This window comes from Paramisgurnus dabryanus, chromosome 2 (assembly GCF_030506205.2).
Source record: "Paramisgurnus dabryanus chromosome 2, PD_genome_1.1, whole genome shotgun sequence".
NCBI classification, from domain to species: domain Eukaryota; kingdom Metazoa; phylum Chordata; class Actinopteri; order Cypriniformes; family Cobitidae; genus Paramisgurnus; species Paramisgurnus dabryanus.
Window position 1 is genome coordinate 13,855,998 of NC_133338.1, and position 19,870 is coordinate 13,875,867.

The 19,870-nt window shown below is 36.7% G+C and overlaps 1 protein-coding gene across 2 annotated transcripts in view; it reads right to left on the reverse strand.

Annotated features, from left to right (window-relative positions):
* Nucleotides 1–13,012, reverse strand: part of sipa1 (signal-induced proliferation-associated 1) — a 167,035-nt gene extending 154,023 nt beyond the window's left edge. For both annotated transcript variants that reach the window (XR_010545711.2, XM_065294335.2), the window contains exon 1: nucleotides 12,758–13,012. The gene's annotated coding sequence lies outside the window, so the exon portion shown is untranslated. The remainder of the gene's footprint in view (nucleotides 1–12,757) is intronic.
* Between the last annotated feature and the right edge of the window lie 6,858 nt (nucleotides 13,013–19,870).

Below are 19,870 nucleotides of genomic sequence, written 5' to 3' on the forward strand. Positions count from 1 at the left end.
CGATGTGTAACACATGGAAATCTGATAAGATTTGGAGAAGTTGTGGCCATTTAAACGTAACACATTCAAGAAGGAGAATGCTGAGAAATTTGAGAAAGAAAAAAGTTAACACTTTCCCTTTTCCCTGGCTGGAGAGACAATAGGGCTCATTTACATCTCATTTAGCTAAGCCATACCCCCTGTAAAGCCGTTTTGAGATAGGCTACAGATGTTCTAGCATCATATGTAGTATTTTATTACAGAAGTCCGAATGAACAACATGCAAAAATAAACAGGACTTTTACCTTTGTGGGGATCACAAGTCGAATCCAGTCTGTTTCAGATGTGCTAATCATCCAATGATTTTTGTCCACAAATGCGTATAATCCGTGAAATATATAGTCTATTAGTACATCAGATTTCGCATGAACTTCTGGTAATACAATATAATATACAATTTGAGGACTATTTACATCGTAACATGTAAGGGTATATCAGATTACAGTCCGGTATTTGCGGTCCGTTAAACACATGAACCCGTCTTCAAATTTTGTATTTAAAATAGGGTCTCTGTGTAACTTATGAGTTTGACTTCATGCTGCAAAGTCAGACTTCTTGCTATTTTTGGACCAAACTGTATTTTCGATGCTTCACCACAATCTCACTGACCCACTGATGTCACATGGACTACTTTGATGATGTTTTTATTACCTTTCTGGACATGGAAACCGTACATAGATTTTCAATGGAGGAAACAGAAAGCTCTTGGACTAAATCAAAAGTTAAAACATCTTAAAATGTGTTCCGAAGATGAACGGAGGTCTTCCGAGTTTAGAACGACATACGGGTAAGTCATTAATGACATTATTTTTAGTTTTGGGCGAACTATCCTTATTCCGTAGTCACGCTGTTCCCTGTGGGGGCGGAGGCAAAAACACAAGCTTATACAGTATGTAAATATACACACAGACAATGACGCCCCCCGCTGCACGCTAGAATCTCTGGAAAAACAAGCCTATTTCAACCGCAAAATGTACGCTTTTAAATATACATAAACTGCTATCCCAAACATGGAGAGGCTTCTTCGTGATCTCAACTAACAGATTCAGCAATAAAACAAATATCACAAATTTTGAAAAAAAAAACTTTGATTCTCATTTTCTCGAAACTTGTGCTGCCGACTTGTGTCCCTGGTTTCCGTGACAGGTCACAAATGTAAAAAAGAACCAGGTAGACTGTACAGCAGGAGGAGAAACTTGTGGAGTTATGGAAACAATAAAGAGTGTTTGTACAACGTGTCATCGCCACTGTACCATGATAGGATAAAAATGAAGCAGCTTGAGAGAAATCGCCCTGGAAATTCAAATGCCAGGTACTCGCCTCTTTCGTTATTTCTTCTTTTTATGCTCAAGACAAGTCATGATTAAAATGAACAGTAGATGTTGTTTCGGTTTGTTAGCCTTCGCTTCAGCGTGTGTTTTCCCAGTCCGATTTTTAAAAGTCTTTAAACTCGTACAGTCTGACATTGATGGAAACTGAGATCATATAGTGTGACATGGACTTAATTACGATCTTAATCGCACAGTGTGGCAAGCAACAATCCTAAAAGACTATTTAAAAATCGCACAGTGTATACCGGGCTTAAGTCAGCCACTGAAAATACATTATTAATTAAAACTGCAAGCAGTGATTGAAGGGTCCTTGCACACATGCCACCGCCATGTGGCATAAGAAGCATGCATTTAAAGGGGACAGAGAAATAAAAAATGTTTTTACCTTGTCTTAGTTGAATAACAGTTTTACAAAAATGCAAAAAGTGCTAGACATTCTGAACATCTCCGTTTCTTTAGAAATGTCCGCCAGAAACTGGCCCAATCTGAACAACGGATACATATTAAGTAAAATGCATCTCACTGCCCCTCCACTCTCATTCAATTCCCTCCCCTTCAGAAAAATTTGCATACATTCACCTCTCGCCTCCAACGGGAAGTAAATTGCAGCAGTGAACTCGCAAAGTTCAAGGCGAAATGGCGAGTCGTGTTCTGAGGTGTTCTCTTCTATCTGTAAAATTTTGGTCTGTCCTTGTTCTGAAGATGACATAGTTTACATTCTTTTGAGTGGCAGCAAAGGCAGACAATCAGCATCAAGTGCTTGCATTTCGTAATGAGGTTGCCTGTTAAGCCCGAAGGGACACCAAATAGATGCAAAACCACGTGTTTAAAATCCTCCACCCTAATATAACTTTCTGAGAGAGGTTTTTAGGAAGCTTCTGAGGCATTACAGACCCAACCAAAATTTTGTTTTATACATGTCACATCACAGAACAAGAATAAATACCCGGTTCAATCATTCTATGTAACCTTTAAGCACATAAAAAGATGTTTTAAAGTTTAACTATTTTAAAGTCTAATATAATGTGCCACATTTCCTGTTGCTAATTACAAATGACAGTGAGCTAACATTGACCGCGTTTACATGCACCCTAATAATGCGATTATAATGGGATTTTGTCAATACTGCGATTATACTTTAACTCATGTAAACGCAATAATTCGATAAAAATAATGCGATTAAGCTCATAATCGCAATAAGTAAAGTCGCATTAAAAGAGGTGGCGTACGCCGTTTATAATCGCAGTATGCGTCCATGTTAACGATTTAATCGCATTTATACCGCACTAATTAAGTGCACGTGTGTTTTAGTCACGCACCTTAAGCACAAATTCGTTTTAATCTTGACATTAGGAAGTTTTACATGAACTCTGCCAACACGACTCGCTGTCAACAGTCTGCCTTCATTCAGAAACAGCTCAAATAACACGACAGCAGTGTATAAAACCTTTAAATGACATTATAACGATAATTATAACGATAAATATATTAGTGACCACATCATAATGATAACTTCATGCTAATTCGATAAAACGAGCGCGGCATTACCTAATATTGGATATTTCTTGTAATAAAAACTTTTTTTGCAATTGTTTACATGTCACTGAATATGTACATATGCTGTTCTTGTTGCATTTACACAGCGGGAAACCAGCAGATGTCCTCAACTGAATGAATGTAGTAGTTTGTGTAATAATATCATACCTTTTGGCGTAGTCAGTGTGGTAGAAAAATTTCACAGCATCAGCGCTGGATACCTGAGATAATTTTATGTTATAAACCTCAGCAATAAATGAGCTTTCTGCTGCATTTTAAGTGCGCGTGCACTTCAAGTTCAAATAGATTTGATTGGCTGTCAATGGTTTATCATTCATCATGTGCCAAAATCGCTATCGTTATAGTTGTTGTGTGAGCTCTGCTATTATCTTTAATATAAAACGATTTTAAAAACTATATTTTTATATCATGTGAACGCCCTTTACAGGCACTGTCATATTTATATCTTCATCACGACACCGGATAATGAAATACATCTATAACAACGTGTTTGTCATTTAACGTAAGTAAATTAAAACAGTGGACCATATATGTGAGTTCATCATTTGTGCTCTGCATTGAACTTTGTGTGAATAATCCGAAAATAAAAACTGCATGTAAACCGGAGTGAAGAGGTTAGCTCCAGTCATGTAAACATCTTACTGCGATTAAGACCTTACTCGCATTATTGGAAATAATCGCATTTTTGGTGTGCATGTAAACGTGGTCATTGTGTAAGATAACAAGAAAGAAAGACTTTTAATACTGCATATCAAAATTATACAATAGCCTAATAACTTTTCAGTTATAACATAAACACTTACTCAGTATTGGTAAATTTGGTACAACAATTATAAATCAAAAATAGTTCTATATTACCACCCACAAGCCGAGATGAAAATAATCCACACACATAGACATTGACTCATCTATCAATTCCAACAGAATACAGTGTGAGGCGCACTTAAGTTTACATTTATTGTAGACAGAAAACTTTTGGATTCGTTTATTGTGAAACTGGGACAAATGATGGAAAGTTTCACTTTGTGACAGCGCAGCACAAGAATTTTAAATTCATGTAGTATTTAATTTGGGCTGGTCCAAATTGCAGATATCTCTGTGTGTCTGTCTGTTTGTATTTTTATTATGTCAAGAGCCATTCATTCTATCGACTGAACGCATGGCCGGTATGTTGCTGCGAAACTGAGGGACTGCAGTAGTGTTGTCACGGTACTAGAATTTCTAACTTCGGTACTATACCTGTAGCCTGGTAATACCATCCTCTGCTATTTTGCTACGCTTCATAGACAGAGTCTGGCTGGGCATAACTGACAATCATTTTCCTTCTAGTGGGAGGGGCTTGTCTGAAGTTTAAAATCATTGGTCTAGACATAAGCCAATCACATAACGTTTGGTTATGATGTGGGTTATGCGCCGGCTCAGCCGCATCGAATTTCTGCTGTAAAATACACATACGATGTGAAAACAAAGCCATCGAGCGAAATACCGACGTTAACATGGCTGTGAACGACTTTTGCAGATTATGTAAAGTAAATCGGACCAGAGCTAGGTAAACACTATCCTTACAGTGTCTTTCCTCTCACATCTAAGTGTAGGAACGCCCCTCTCTCCTTTCAAACTCTTCCACCAGACAGCCATAACCACATGTAAATTAAATCTTCCTACCTTATTTTCTCAGGGCTTGACATTAACTTTTTGAGGAACTTGTCCTTCGGACAAGTAAATTTATGTTTCACTTGTCCATGCACAAAAGATTTATAATATTATTTATTTTTTGTGTTTTGCTAATCAGTGGCCAGGCAGGGGCCAGCAGTTACTCTGGGGTGGCACATAAAATCTTTAAATACTATTAAGTATTATAGGTGCATTAATTACAATGATGTATAACATACAATTGCTACAATAATTTAATTTTAATTAAAATTAATTGAGATTAACATACAATTTATAGTCATAATTCAACCTAATGTTTTTATTTAATCAAATAAAACTTTTGAAATTTATTTAGAAACCAGAATTTATATCTCCAATTGCTGAAAAAACAATAGAGACCAGAAAATCACATGAATTTTGTAGGCCACTGAAATGTATTTTACTAAGATTCATTTGGCTGCTTCTTGCTGCTCTTTCTGAAGAAGGATGCTATATCTGCCGCCTTTTTATCTTCATTTTTCCCACATTTCAATGATTCTCTGACATTAAAACACTAAAGCAAAACATTAAAACATAACCATGTTTTAAAAATGTATTATGATAAATGTATCTAGATTATCTGTTATTTATAAAATCAATCTTAATCCTAGCATTTACGCTGTAATGTTTGTGTGGGATTTTTTTAATGTACAGTGACGAACTCTGTCAGATTCAAATCGGCTATCGCGCGGCGCACACAGGCAAGATTTTAAGACCATTATGTGTTTTTTCCGAACTTTAGAAGAGAAAAAATACGGACTTAAATCGTCGTTTTTTTTTGACACACAGTGATGAAAACGCGGTTGAAGTGCTTGTCATTTATATTCACGCCGGAGCCTGAAGAAACATCACTCTCCACTCCATCCCGCCCCTCCGTGTTCGGTGATCAGGTTTCATGCGCGCGGCCGAGCGCAGCTTGTTTAGTAACAACATAAGGTGTAAACGTGTGTGTGTGTCGGCACGCTGCACTCTCTGTTCAATATTCTGCTCGGTGTTTGCGCTGCGCATTCTGCTCTGTCGTTAACGGCACATAACGTTAAGTAACATTGTTTGAAATTTAACTTGTCCGGTCGGACAACTAATTTTCTCTTATACTTGTCCTTCAAAAAATCCACTTGTCCCGGACAAGCGGACAAGCCTTAATGTCGAGCCCTGTTTTCTGATTAATCAGGAACGTCACCAAAGAATGTTTAACCACGTGTCCTCCACCATTAACTGTGAACAATGAAATTCCCTTCCATGATTTCTCGATTGTTGTGCACGTCAAGCTGTGCTGCACACAGTTTCTCTCTGACGATCGGTAATAGTTGATGAATTAAACTTTTCCAAAAACCTGTCGGGAGTGGGGCAACAACATAATCTCCATTCAAAATGTTTAACAAACATCTCTTGTTCGAGCTTAAGTTGGCAAGTGCCGGTTCTCCACAACAAAGTGAATAGCTTTCTGTGCCTCCATGTCCACAACCGTACATTCGGCGCTGCCGCTTAGCGTCTATGTCACGGCTCTCAGCCCGCCCTCTGTTCGTTGATTTGACGGCCGTCTCGATGCCGGAGGAAAACGTTTTGAATGGGAGGTATCTCAGACTGAGTACAGTAGCGTAATGAAATTTAGCGGAAGTACGAAGTCTGACGTAGTCAGGCTACTATACCTGGACATTTTCGGTCTCATTTTCTGTAGCTCGAGGGAAATCTGCCACAGCATTTAAACTTTTTTCATTATTATTTTATTATAAGACAAATATAAAAAGGCAGGATTTTTTCACTTTAACATGACTATGAGGTCATTGCAGATTTATTCTATTTCGCTTCTGTCTAATGCTATAACAGAATTAGGCCTATCACACTTAAGGAAATATTTTTGTTTTTCTTGAGGCCTTTAAAATAAATTAATTTACCATCTAGTTTATGGTAATGGTCCATATGTTAAAATGATAACAATGAAATATACTCTAAAGCATTTATCAGTAACAATTTTTTTGGTTTTTCTATTACTAAATAACACTCAGGAAACAACTCGATTCCTAACTTTGCACTGTAAAAAATACTTTGCTGCCTTAAAATTTTTTGTTGAATCAACTTGGATTTACAAGTCATTTCAACTTTCTATTATTTATCTTGACTAGAGATGAGTTGTTATAACTACAGGTGAGTTGTTGTAACTTATAAAATTAAGTTTACTTTTCTCAACTATATTTTATAAGTTGTGACAACTCATCTCTGTTAACATGACTTGTAAATCTGAGTTGATTTAACAAAAATTTTAAGGCAGCAAAGTATTTTTTACAGTGTGTTTTTCTCATTTTAGGAAAAGGAAAATCCATTGGCCGGCAAGTACACAGACAGAAATTACATGCTAATCTGTTATAAGTGGAATATTTTACATTTACGTTTCTCCATCACACGGAGTGCTGAGTTAGCCACACCCACTTATTTACATTACGTGGAATACACAGAATAGAACAATCTAATAATTCTGACATTCTATTTCACGGTAACAAAACATACCGTCATACCGCCCATCCCTAAGAGTGTATTTTAGTTGTGTGTATAAACGGTCCTTTTAGAGTTGTTTATTTCTTATAACAAGCAAAATAAGTATAATAAGTATATTACCTTAGTTCAAATTATATAGCTAAAGCGTTTTAAAAACTACACTGAGCTAACGTTAATGTGTAAAATGTATCTTATATAATGTATACAATTTATATGCCACATTTAGAGATCGTCCAATCGTCAGCCTGTGAGTTCAGCGATACACGATATTATCGGGGGGCGGGGCAGTAGTTTACTCATTTTTTTATTTGTTAATTTTTTACTCATTATAACAAGTCACTTGATTGGTGGACAAAAAAGAACAAGAGCAACACCATCATGAACGCAACCTTCTTAAAACTGATGCCATTAATTCGAGCGTGTCATTAAACTAACCATGATTATTTAATGACTGTAAAAACGAGAGATTGGCATTTTCCAGTAATTTAATATTCAAATATTTAAAGGTGGAAAAGAGGATGTTTGTTTAATACATTTTTGCAATATTACTTGAAACTGTCTTTACTAAATGATAAAAGACTATTTATTAGGTGCACTGAAAGTAATACATTTAATATATGTCATCTGTGCATAAGGTAGGGCCTTAAAAACATCAGCCATTCGTTGACGTAATCATTGCATGAGCGATTGGCCCTCTGGCTTGTCAATCACTGCCATTACGTTCCTTGTGAGAGACGTGCACACTCCAGTAACTTTACACGAGTGACGCATGCGCATAACGCATGAACTCCGTCTTTAGTTTCGGTTTGTTTTCATTGTCGCTCCTGCTTTCCTCCTCGAATTTGCACCACGGAAGAGAAGAAACGCGAAGGAGGACGTAAAAGAAAGACTTTTTAAGCCGCTGGGAATAGGAGAAAATTGTCAGAAGAACGTAATGTAAACGGAGTCGTTATTGGAGAAACATTTCAACACTGGAGAGCAATGAAGAGGTGTCAAGACAGACGCGCAGTTCGAAAAAATTCTTCTCGACAGGTAGCAGTGATTGTTCTTTCTTTGTGGAATAATTATTGTTGTACTGTTAGTCAGGTATATTGACGTTGTTTGTGTACTGTAGGTGTAAGGCAGTGACCAGTCTACTACATGCTAGTTGAAATGGGAGTAGCGTCGAATGATCTAACTTTACGTCTTAGTGTTTATTATCATATAATTTCACATAATGAATCCACTGACATGAGTCACGCGACACAGCATATGCCAGTGTTAAACAAACACTCGTGTTCAAATACTCGTGCACTAGTTTTGGAAGGCGTTCCCTAGAAATGAGCTGTGAAGGAGGAAGGCTGTTCTTACGCATGTGCTTATTTAAAAAAGTCAGTAACGCATGCGGTTATTTAAAAAAGTCAGTAACGGTCTTTGGATTCTCAGTCGGCGGAAAACATCCTAAACATTCTAAAGAAAGAATATTCGAATATTTGTTTATTTAAATTACGTTAATTAAGACATACGTGTTTTGTATTTTTCATTTTGTCACAATTTCACAGAAGGCTTATAATTAGGAAATATCCACAACAAGCTAAGCTTATATTCTGTATATATGTATGTATTTATTTTTAAGTTGAAAACATTGTAAAAAAATAGATATTTTTATAATTCTTCTTAAAAAATAGACTACAGAAAAATGGTGTTAAAACCGGCGCGGAGCGAAGTCTGAGTCAAATAGTTTCAAGTCGGTCATTAGTACGAATTCAGTATTGTTTGATCTTACAGAAATTATATTACACCAAATATAATACCCAAACCCAAGTGAAGTTTAAAGTTTGAGGACTTTAGGAACACCAAGGAAGAACCCGGAGCGAACGAAAAAACATAGACTACACAACAGACTGCTCGGTCGGCATATGAATATCTTTTCTGTTTAGTTTGACATGTTTTTGTGAAGAAAGATAACCAAATTTAGTTTACCTGCTCTGGTGAAAGCCTGTTCTTCTGACTACAATAATGCCAGGCTGCGGAGAAAACTCTGCTCCGCTGTGGTTATCCGGTAAAAACAACAGACGGATCTAACAAGAATATCTGAATTTAACATTATTTTACAAATAACGTAAGCTGGCTTGATACCTTAATGCTGACTGTGCAAAGTTACGAGCTTAATTTAACAACACAAAGACGGGGCTATTTCTGTTTGCTTTTAAACAGCCATGTGCAGTTATCCAGTTCATTTTCGAAAGAGCACTACATATAATAAAGGTTCTCCATTTCATTTTGTTCTCTGTGTCTGTCTCGTTATTAACAAAATAAAGTAGACTATAGCAGGAAGCTTATAAGTCTCTCATGATGCGCTGACGCAATCGGCGGAGAAGCACATCTAAAAAACACGTGAGCCGGTGGCCAAAAACGGACAACCCGGAGTTAAAACTAAATACTTAAATTCGTCTGCAATCTGAATTGCCAAACAATCAGAAATACTTACAAATAAATTTTCATGTTTATTTTACATTAAAGTCTGTAAAAGACAGTATAGATGAAGTAAAAAAGCATTAAATAAGTTGTAACCCTTCTGTGTCACATTAAAAACAAACATTTGAATAGCATTTTTTTTTATTTTATATTCGTGCCCATCCCTAGTAAAAACATGTCTCTGCGCACACACACACATGTGCGCGCACATACAAACAATTCAATGCATTTGTTTAGTGCTGTTGCAGAAGGCTACACGTGTCAAGCAGTGGTGCTCTCAGAGGTGCCTTTTTAAACACATTGGTCCAGTCGAACGCGATCATATTTTAAACACAATCATATTTTAAACACGAGGGACGTGTTGCTACAACTCATTGAAATGCATATCATAAAAAGGATTAATACCTAGTGATCTGACTTCGGACAGAGCACAGCTCTCTGCACATACGCGAGAGTGAGAGAGGCGCCAATATGCAGCGAGTCATATTTTAAACAAAAAGTAAAGTTTGCCTCAGCTCGCATGAAATGCATTAAATTGAACAAATACATAAGGATTACTACTTTAGTTTATGTTTAGACTTCGGACAGATGCGAGAGCGTGTGCACGTGAGACAGAGAGAAGCGCAGCTGTTCATGACGCGCTGGATTTAGTGCTACTAAAGGAGTCCAAGACGCGCATGCAGGTACGTGCAAGAAGGAATTATCTCTTTACAAGCTCTCCACGTAAAGTGAAGCCTCATGTGAGGAAAAGCATGCAATGTGGATGTTAATGTAAAACTATGATGATAATAATAACCATTCGCCAACTATCGTCATGACTATCGCCATGAAAGCCTGCCATTGGCGATATGTCTGAAGATGATCGATACACGATACTATCGTCTATCAGCACAACCCTAGATCGCTGTCTTCCATAATCTTTAGAAAACCAAAACATTTGTTATTTTCGACAAGGTATTTGTTCCAGAGTTCAGTTTAGACACTAGTTAAACCATTAAACAAACAGAGACCGGGGGCTCTATCTTACACGCACCGCAATGCAGCGCAATGCGCAACGCAAGTGTCTTTTGCTAGTTTCCACCCTGCGCAATTATCATTTTCACGTTTAGTGCCACGTTGTTTAAATAGCGCATTGTTGACGCGTTGCTATTTTGAGACGACTAAAATAGACTACGCCATTGACCAACAAAAACCTGGTCTAAAGTCTTAAGTCAATGGCGCAATATGTTTTTTGTTATTTAAAGAGCGCATTAGTAATATGCGCCTATAAACGGGATGACAAGGCGGGTTTGCTTATCACATACATGAATGCACAGCAGCACAAAAACGCTTTTAAGTGTTGAATGTAAAAGATTATTATTGAGTCTCTTGGACATAAACAACACATTTTTTTTAACATTAATCTTATACTGGTTAGCTTAGTTTTTCAGTTTACATGGTCCGTCATCTAAATAGGGATTCCGCACAGCGCAACTGGCTTTTAAAGGGGATGAGAGAAAAGACTCTCATTGGTTTATTGCTTGTTACGCCCAAAACACACCCATTACTCATTAGGAAATTATGTACAACCCTTTTCGACCATGCGCTCGGCGCATAAACCATTTTTCCCGTTGTTAAATTAGCAAGTCCATCGGACACGCCCATTTAGACCGTGCACCGTGCGCTTTAGACGATGCGCTTAGATCGTTAAAATAGGGCCCCGGAAGTAAAGTTCTGCTCAAGCGCGTCACCGCAAGTGCGTCCGATGAAACCATCTATGGGGGTTGGGGCACCACAATACAAGTCAGCTTAGATCACCCATTTGACCAGCAGTGGCCCTGGGTTTTGGTTCCCACCCCTAATGCTTATAGACATACGTCTTGATATGGCTATGGCTTCCTAACAAACCTATCTGTCCAGAGCAGAAAAGACAAAAAAGCATAATGAAAATGAATTAAAAATAATAAGAACCTATTAATGTTTTAAATTCCTGATTATTCTTGACTACCGTAATCATGCAATTTATTTATTGCAGTCCAAATCTATAAATTCAATATATGTCCAGTGTTTCTGTTAGAAATGCCATCTGATAAAATGTCAGTGTGCATCAACTATTCAAACATGTTTTAAAAATATAAATACATTCAGTCATGCAAGCTGCTGTATGATTCCTGTCAGCATTTTAAAGTAATGCATATAGCTTTCAAAGTTGGCATATTTCAATAATTATATAGATGTATATAGAAAGTAAAACTTTATTGGTCCTCCTTTAGTTTTGTTAGCAAAGCAGCATTTGGAAAATCTTTTCAGTTGTTTTAGTTTATCTGGCAGATATTTTGGTTTGATTTTATTCAGAATTTGTTATAAATATATTAAAGAGCATATTAAGCAATGGACCTTGTATTCTAAAATGTAACGGATAAGGGCTTTTCAGAAAACAGAAACTTGAATGTTATAATTAGGAAGTATGCTGATGCTGATGAGTGTCAAAGTAATATGGCAAACTATGCAGATATAAGACAATACAACACGTTTTCATTTTCTTTATAGCTACAGTACGTTTTGAAAGAGACAATGAATGGGGTTTTGTGAACGCACTAACGGGGCCTTCTCACAAAGTTCTCCCAGAAGTCAGGCTCTGACAGAAAATAATATCACCAAATATATTATCATGTTACGTCATATATTAAAGATTATATTTAGAATTTGAGCGTGTATAACATTCCAGTGTCCTGATTGGATGGGGGCAGGATGAGAAAGCTTATGTCACGGATACTGTCTGTGTTAATTTCTCTAATATTTTGCACTGAATTTCTTTTTGCACCCCGTCGCTTAAAAAGAGGCAATATGGCTATGAACTGACAATTCTTTTGCTTATACCATTAATAATCCGCCAAAATCTGCAGATACACATATGCTAATACAAATGTCTAGCTGATCTTTTCATAAATGTTATGTCTTAACCATAGTGTAAACGCGCAGACAAACATGTAAAAGTCAAACAAATATTACACTAAGGAAATCGAATTGAAGGCGATATATGCTGCAGCAGCAATGTCAACCGGAACAGGACAAAGAATGAACAAAGAAGCAAACGAATACATCTTATATGCAGGATAAATTGCAAAATATAATCTCACTGACTACATATCAATTCAGGGACATTTCATTTTACTTAAGTAAACATAGCGGGCTCAAATAAGACTCACCGACAACAAGCGATGTCTGACAACGGTCTCTTCCGCTGTGCTTTCCCCTCGCGTAATTTTATCAAATCGACGTCATTTACGCTACCTCGGAAGCTTGCGTGTGTGTCGTTTTTGCACAGCTATTTCCTGTGATTTGCGAGCTGGAGCACAGGTGCAGTAGTGCATCGAGCTATTCTGATGCGCGCCTCAGCGAGGCTGCAACACCCATATACTGCAGTGATGCATTTCAGAGGTGAACAAGGAAGATCTGACTGATTCGAGATTCTCTCTCTCTCTCTCTCTCTCTCTCTCTCCCTCTCACACACACACACAGGCGCGCGCGCACGTGCACTGAGCAAACTAACAAAGGACAGAGTCCCGGCCTAGTGCATCTCATCAAAATCCCAATAATGTAAAAAAAAAATTGTTAGACTTCAACAGCAATAAATCGCTACCCCTATGATGATTAACCATGTAGTATGGTTTTCAGTGTATTGATTATTAGCCAACCCTTAAGAAAAAGAACCATGGTTTTATTGTGGTAAAAGTCTAGTAACCCTGTTTTTTTTGTGTAGTGATTACTATCAACAAATATGGTTTTACTACACTAACCATGGTTTTTTTCTTTTAACTGTAGTAAAACCATGGTTATGGTTAAATGGTTTATGAAAAAGTTCAAAACATTATTTTGCGTAAACCATGATTTTACGATAGTACATTTTTGGTTTTAACTGTAGTAAAATTGTTAATTTTGTGTGTAGATTTATGAATATTATCTACATACATCCTACCCTGAAAAAATTAATATCAGGGGGTAGCCACTGACCCAAGCCCCCACCCCAAAGAAACCTCTATGATAATTTATACATCTATACGTTTATACTTATAATAATGTATTATATCTAAATATGCTATTTCCTTACAAAAAGTATGTTTTTTTGTGGTAAAAGTGTAACCATGATTTTGTAGTGTGTTTATTACTATTTTATTACTATTACTAGTCATATTAGAGTAACAATGGTTTAATTATGATTTTTAAACACCATGGTAATAAAATACAATTATTTATGAGCTGGTGAACATCCTTGATGGTTCTCCTGGGTTCAAGAAATAATATACATATTTGGAGTATACACTGGGGTGCATATCTTTATGTTGGTCTGTAAAAACTAAATAAAGACTAATGTGTCATTGACTTTACCTAGACCTGAAAACTTTAAGTAAGAACCCAGTAAACAATGAGCTCATGTGATAACAGTGACATCACCCTATTCTATGATACCGTGACAGTGTGAGTAATATGTGATCTCACTGTAAATTCAAAATGTTAAGTAAGGTAGAGAGAAGGCCGTCCAGATCAGTCACATTTTACTTCCTGTTCCTCAACACTGGAGAAATGTACATACTGCAGGATTTGTTAGCAAACCATTTGTGCTGTATAGCTGTGTCCTGGGGCCTCATTTATAAAACTTTGCGTAGGATTTGCGTCAGAAGTGGCGTACGGATAAAACATAGGACGAGCGTACGCACAGAAATAATCGGATTTATAAAACCGTGCGCACGCACATCCTACGCATTTTTCCCTTAATAAATCACAATCAATTCTAAATGTAGCGCAGCTTTTGCGGCTTCATGACACGCCCATAGTTGTCCATAAATAGTCCGTGAAACGCCCACAATTTAATATGCATTGATTGCGAAATCATGGCAAACACAGAGAGGAAATCAAAAAAACGTAACTTCACTCAATGTGAAGTAGAAGTTATCGTTGGCGAGGTGGAAAAGAGGAGAAAAATGTTGTTTGGAGGGCACAGTGTGGGCATTACTAATGCCAAAAAAGGCACTTGAGTGGCAAACGGTGGCAGACTCCGTAAATGCTGTAGCCTCACAACCTCGGACCGTGGCCGAAATAAAGAAATGGTCGGACATCAAAGTCGAGGCACAAAAACGTCTAGCACTCCATCGCCAGAGTGTGTCTGCCACGGGTTGGGGAAAGGGGACATTGTTTAGCGCAAATGTAATTTCTTGTTGCTTTCTGAATGGTGTAGACATACGCCATGCATTGTTTTATCAAAAATAAAACACAGTAAAGGCATATGCATGAATACCATAATTCCGTAGATTATGAAGATATGGTTTACTATGAAAACAACTTTCCCCAGTGGACAATTAATACATCTATCTATTTATTTATCTATCTATCTGTATATCTCCTTAATTATCTATCTATCTGTCTATGTAATTGCATCTATATCTGCTCCGCCAGAATATCAGTTTTGTACATTATTTCGTTCTGTGAACTATATTCTTTATGAGGATGAATTGCACAACATGCCAATATTATTGCAGAACATATTTCACTTTTCTTTTAGCAAATATATATGTGTTCATTTGAATTTCTGTTGTAATTTTCGATATCTTTATTTTTTTGTTTCACTGCTGATCGATCAAACGGGTGTTCGTGTAAGGCTGTTAATTGTAAGACTTTTGCTTTGTGAAGTCTTCATGTTATTTATGAGAGGCACTGTTGTCACTTTCACGTGTTTCTTCCATCTGCCGACTGTGTCGCCATTTCTCATTTCACCCGTTTTTGTGCGTACGCCTGGGTTAGAGCTTGCGTGACGGACAGCACATTTTCCCGTCAAGTTTGCTTTTTATAAATAACAACTATTGCGTAGAGAGTGGCGTACGCCTTCTTTTGTGCGTACGCAACGTTTATAAATGAGGCCCCTGGACTTTGTGAGGAATCATAGGAAATTAAATTTTGTCATATGAAAATGTTATCAAATACTTACATTTTTGAATGTACTGTGAACACTTTTCCCTTATTATAAACAATATTGACACTATTTCTTTCATACGTGTACAAAAGCTGTTATCCTGAATTAACAGCTTTTGACACTTCACATTGATTGTAAGTTTTTTGGTTGCTGTGTAACATTGTGTTATTTTAAAGAGCACCAATTATGCTAATAAATTAGCACGTTATTGTAATATCCCATAGTACATACATGTTATTAAAACTTAAACTAATGCACTGTGAGTCTTATAAATTGCTTACATACCTCACCGATTTCTGCATGTCTGGAAAACGCTCGGATTTAGTTCCTGTCTCCGCCTCCCAAAATGTCTAGTGTATTCGGATTGGTCAGATGACTACTCAACTGTTATTGGTCAACTGGGTTCGGCGTGTGTTTGAAAGGTTACGCCCCTGACTACGCGTGGGTTTTCCGGTTCTGACTGAGAGTCACAGGCAACGTAAACAAGCGCTATATTTCTCTATAAACGATGGTGTCTGTATTGCCTTACCACTTCAAGCTCGATCCAGAATGTTCAGAAGGCTGTTACGATATAAACGATCTCCGTCAATGAACGCGATTGGATTTAACTTTTTTAGGTGTCCTTAGCTCTGCCAGAATGCTAAACGAAGACGAAAATGTGTTGCAAAGACATCCAAAAGGTAATTATAACGTACTACATTACTTTGTAATAGAAAGTATTTTTTGAAATGATTATAAAACTATTTCACTTATTAACATTATTTTACTATAGTAAACTTTATTATTAAAGACTGCTTACATACTATATTACTGTGCAAACTATATGGAAACACCAAATGTAGCACATAGAAAGTATTTGTTGAAATGATTATAAAACTATTTCATTTGTTAACATTATTTTACTATAGTAAACTTTATTATAAAAGACTGCTTACATACTATATCACTGTGCAAACTATATGGAAACACCAAATGTAGCACAAAGAAAGTATTAATTGAAATGAATGTTCTACATTATTTCACTATGGTAAACTTTATTATGAAAGACTGCTTACTTATAAGTGCTATGTTTTTACTTATTAGGTTTTAAGGAGAATGCAACAGGTTCCAGGGCCTCTTACCTGCGTGATTCATCATCCAGGTTTTGCACAAATTGTCTAAATCCCTACACACAGAACATTTATTGTACCGACTATAAGCCTTTGAGGTGCAGGACTAGAGTAAGTTTTATTACATTTTTAAACCAATAACACTTAAGTATCATTATAGTAACAAACTACCCAAAAGAACAAAAGATGTAACTTTAAAGAAAATATAATAGTCAGTCAAAAGTTTTTTTTATTTATTACAAATATATATTTAAATGTTAAACAATAGGCAAGGCAAGGCAAGGCAAGTTTATTTGTATAGCACATTTCATACACAGAGGTCATTCAAAGTGCTTTACACAGAAATGAGAAAACAATATATAAAAAAGAAAAAGAAAATGTAAAAATAAGATTTACACGATAAGATCACAATAAAGACAAAGATACATGAGAATTTAAAATAACAATTAAAGAAAATAAATGTGATTTTAATAAAACAGTTTAAAATGTTAAAAAGAATAAAACAGGAGTAAAAGTGACTTGAGTTAAAGGTGCAGTCAGTGTGAAGCAGCACAGTGCTCATTCAGTAAATGCAGAGTTAAACAGATGTGTTTTTAATCTAGATTTAAAAGTGTTTACTGTTGAAGCACATCTGATCTCTTCTGGAAGTTGATTCCAGCTAGAGGTGGCATAAAAGCTAAATGCTGACGCACCTTGTTTTGAGTGAACCCTTGGTATTTCTAACTGACCTGATCCTAATGATCTGAGTAATCTGTTAGGTTTATATTCAGTTAGCATATCTGTCATGTATTTGGGTCCTAAGCCATGAAGTGATTTATAAACGAGTAACAATACTTTAAAATCTATTCTAAATGTGACAGGAAGCCAGTGTAAGGACCTGAGGACTGGAGTGATGTGCTAAGATTTTTTGGTTCTGGTCAGAATTCTGGCAGCAGCGTTCTGTATGAGCTGCAGCTGTCTAATGGTCTTTTTGGGGATCCCAGTAAGGAGTCCATTGCAGTAATCCACCCTGCTGGTGATGAAAGCATGAACAAGTTTCTCTAAGTCCTGTCTTAAAACAAAACATCTAAATCTGGCGATATTTCTGAGATGGTAGTAAGCTGATTTGCTTATCGCTTTCACGTGACTACTGAAATTAAGGTCAGACTCTAAAATTACACCAAGATTTCTGACTTTATTTTGTGTCTTTAGACCCCTAGAGTCAAGGTATGTGTTAACTTTGAGAGTTTCATCTTTATTTCCAAATACAATGACTTCGGTTTTGTCTTTGTTTAACTGGAGGAAGTTTTGACGCATCCAACAGTTAATTTCATCAATGCATTTACAATGCATTTACAATGCATAGAGAGTCAATGGGGCTGTAGTCATTGGGTGACAGGGCTAAGTATATCTGGGTGTCATCTGCATAGCTGTGGTAAGCAATTTGGTTCTTTTTCATTATTTGACCAAGTGGGAGCATATACAAATTAAACAGAAGCGGTGCAAGAATTGAACCCTGTGGGACTCCACATGTCATGGATGTCCACTCAGATTTATGGTTACCTATGTTCACATAGTAACCTCTTCCTTGTAGGTATGTTTTAAACCATTTGAGAACCATCCCAGAGAGCCCTACCCAGTTTTCCAGTCTATGTAAGAGTATGGTGTGATCTACTGTGTCAAAGGCAGCACTAAGATCTAGTAGCACCAGCACTGATATTTTACCTGAATCAGAGTTTAAGCGAATATCATTTATTATCTTTATGAGCACTGTCTCTGTGCTGTGATGCTGACGGAAACCAGATTGAAAGTTGTCCAGATAGCCATTTGAGTTTAAGAATTTGTTCAGCTGATTGAAAACAACCTTTTCAATGATCTTGCTTATAAACGGAAGATTTGAGATAGGTCTGTAGTTGCTAAGTATGGTTTTGTCTAGGTTACTCTTTTTTAGGAGAGGCTTTACAACTGCTGTTTTTAATGACTCTGGAAAAGTGCCTGTGATCAGAGAGGTGTTTACTATTTTTAAGAGGTCAGTTTCTAAGCAGTTAAGCACCTTTTTGAGAAAAGATGTGGGGAGAGTGTCAAGGCTGCAAGTTGATGCTTTAAGATGTTGTACTGTTTCTTCCAAGGTTTTTATATCAATTATGTCAAATTCTGAGAGAATGGCTAATTTCTGAGGTTGTTGCAATGATATCTGACTGACCACAGTACAATTTGAGGTCGTATTGATTGCCATTCTGATATTACTGATCTTCTCAGAGAAAAACTTAGCAAACTCATTGCATTTGTTGTCAGAGAGCATTTCACTGGGAACTTGATTTGGGGGGTTTGTTAGTCTCTCTACAGTAGCAAAAAGAGTGCGAGTGTGGTTTATGTTGTTATTTATAATATTGGAGAAGAAGGTCTGTCTAGCTGTGCCTAGTTCTACATTGAAAGCACGAAGACTGTCCTTATAGATGCTATAATGTACTTCAAGTTTTGTTTTCCGCCACATACGTTCAGCTTTTCTGCATGTTCTTTTCATGTGCTGTACTGCTGTTGTGTTTCTCCAGGGTGCTTTACGTCTGCCAGTGATCATCCTGACCTTTACTGGAGCTATATCATCAATAGCATCTTTAACTTTTATGTTAAAGTTTTCAAGGAGAACATCAACAGAGTCTGCGGATATGTTTGGCAACATTGACATAGCATTCATAAATACCTCACTGGTGTTCTCATTTATGAACCTTTTTTTGATATAGACAGATCTAGCATCAGTGGCAGGACAGATCAATAAATCAAAGTAAACACAGAAATGGTCAGATAGCGCTTCATCCTTGATTACAGTGGATGAAATGTTTAGACCCTTGCTAATGAGCAGATCAAGAGTGTGTCCCCGATTGTGTGTAGGACCTTGCACGTGCTGGGTCAGATCAAAAGTGTTTAAAACATTTAACAGTTCAATCGCAGTATTGTTTTCTGAATAGTCTATATGAATATTGAAATCTCCAGCAATAACAAAATAATCAAATTCAGAGGAAATTGTTGACAAAAGTTCTGTGAATTCATCAACAAATGCTGAGGTGTATTTGGGAGGTCTATAAATAATTGTAAACAGAATGCGTGGTGTACCTTTTAGAGCAATACACAAATATTCAAAAGACTGGTAATCACCAAGTAACACTTGCTTGCATTGAAAGGCATCTTTGAATAAAGCAGCTATTCCTCCACCCCTTCTAACAGCTCTACATACACTTATATACAAATAATATACAAATAAACATACT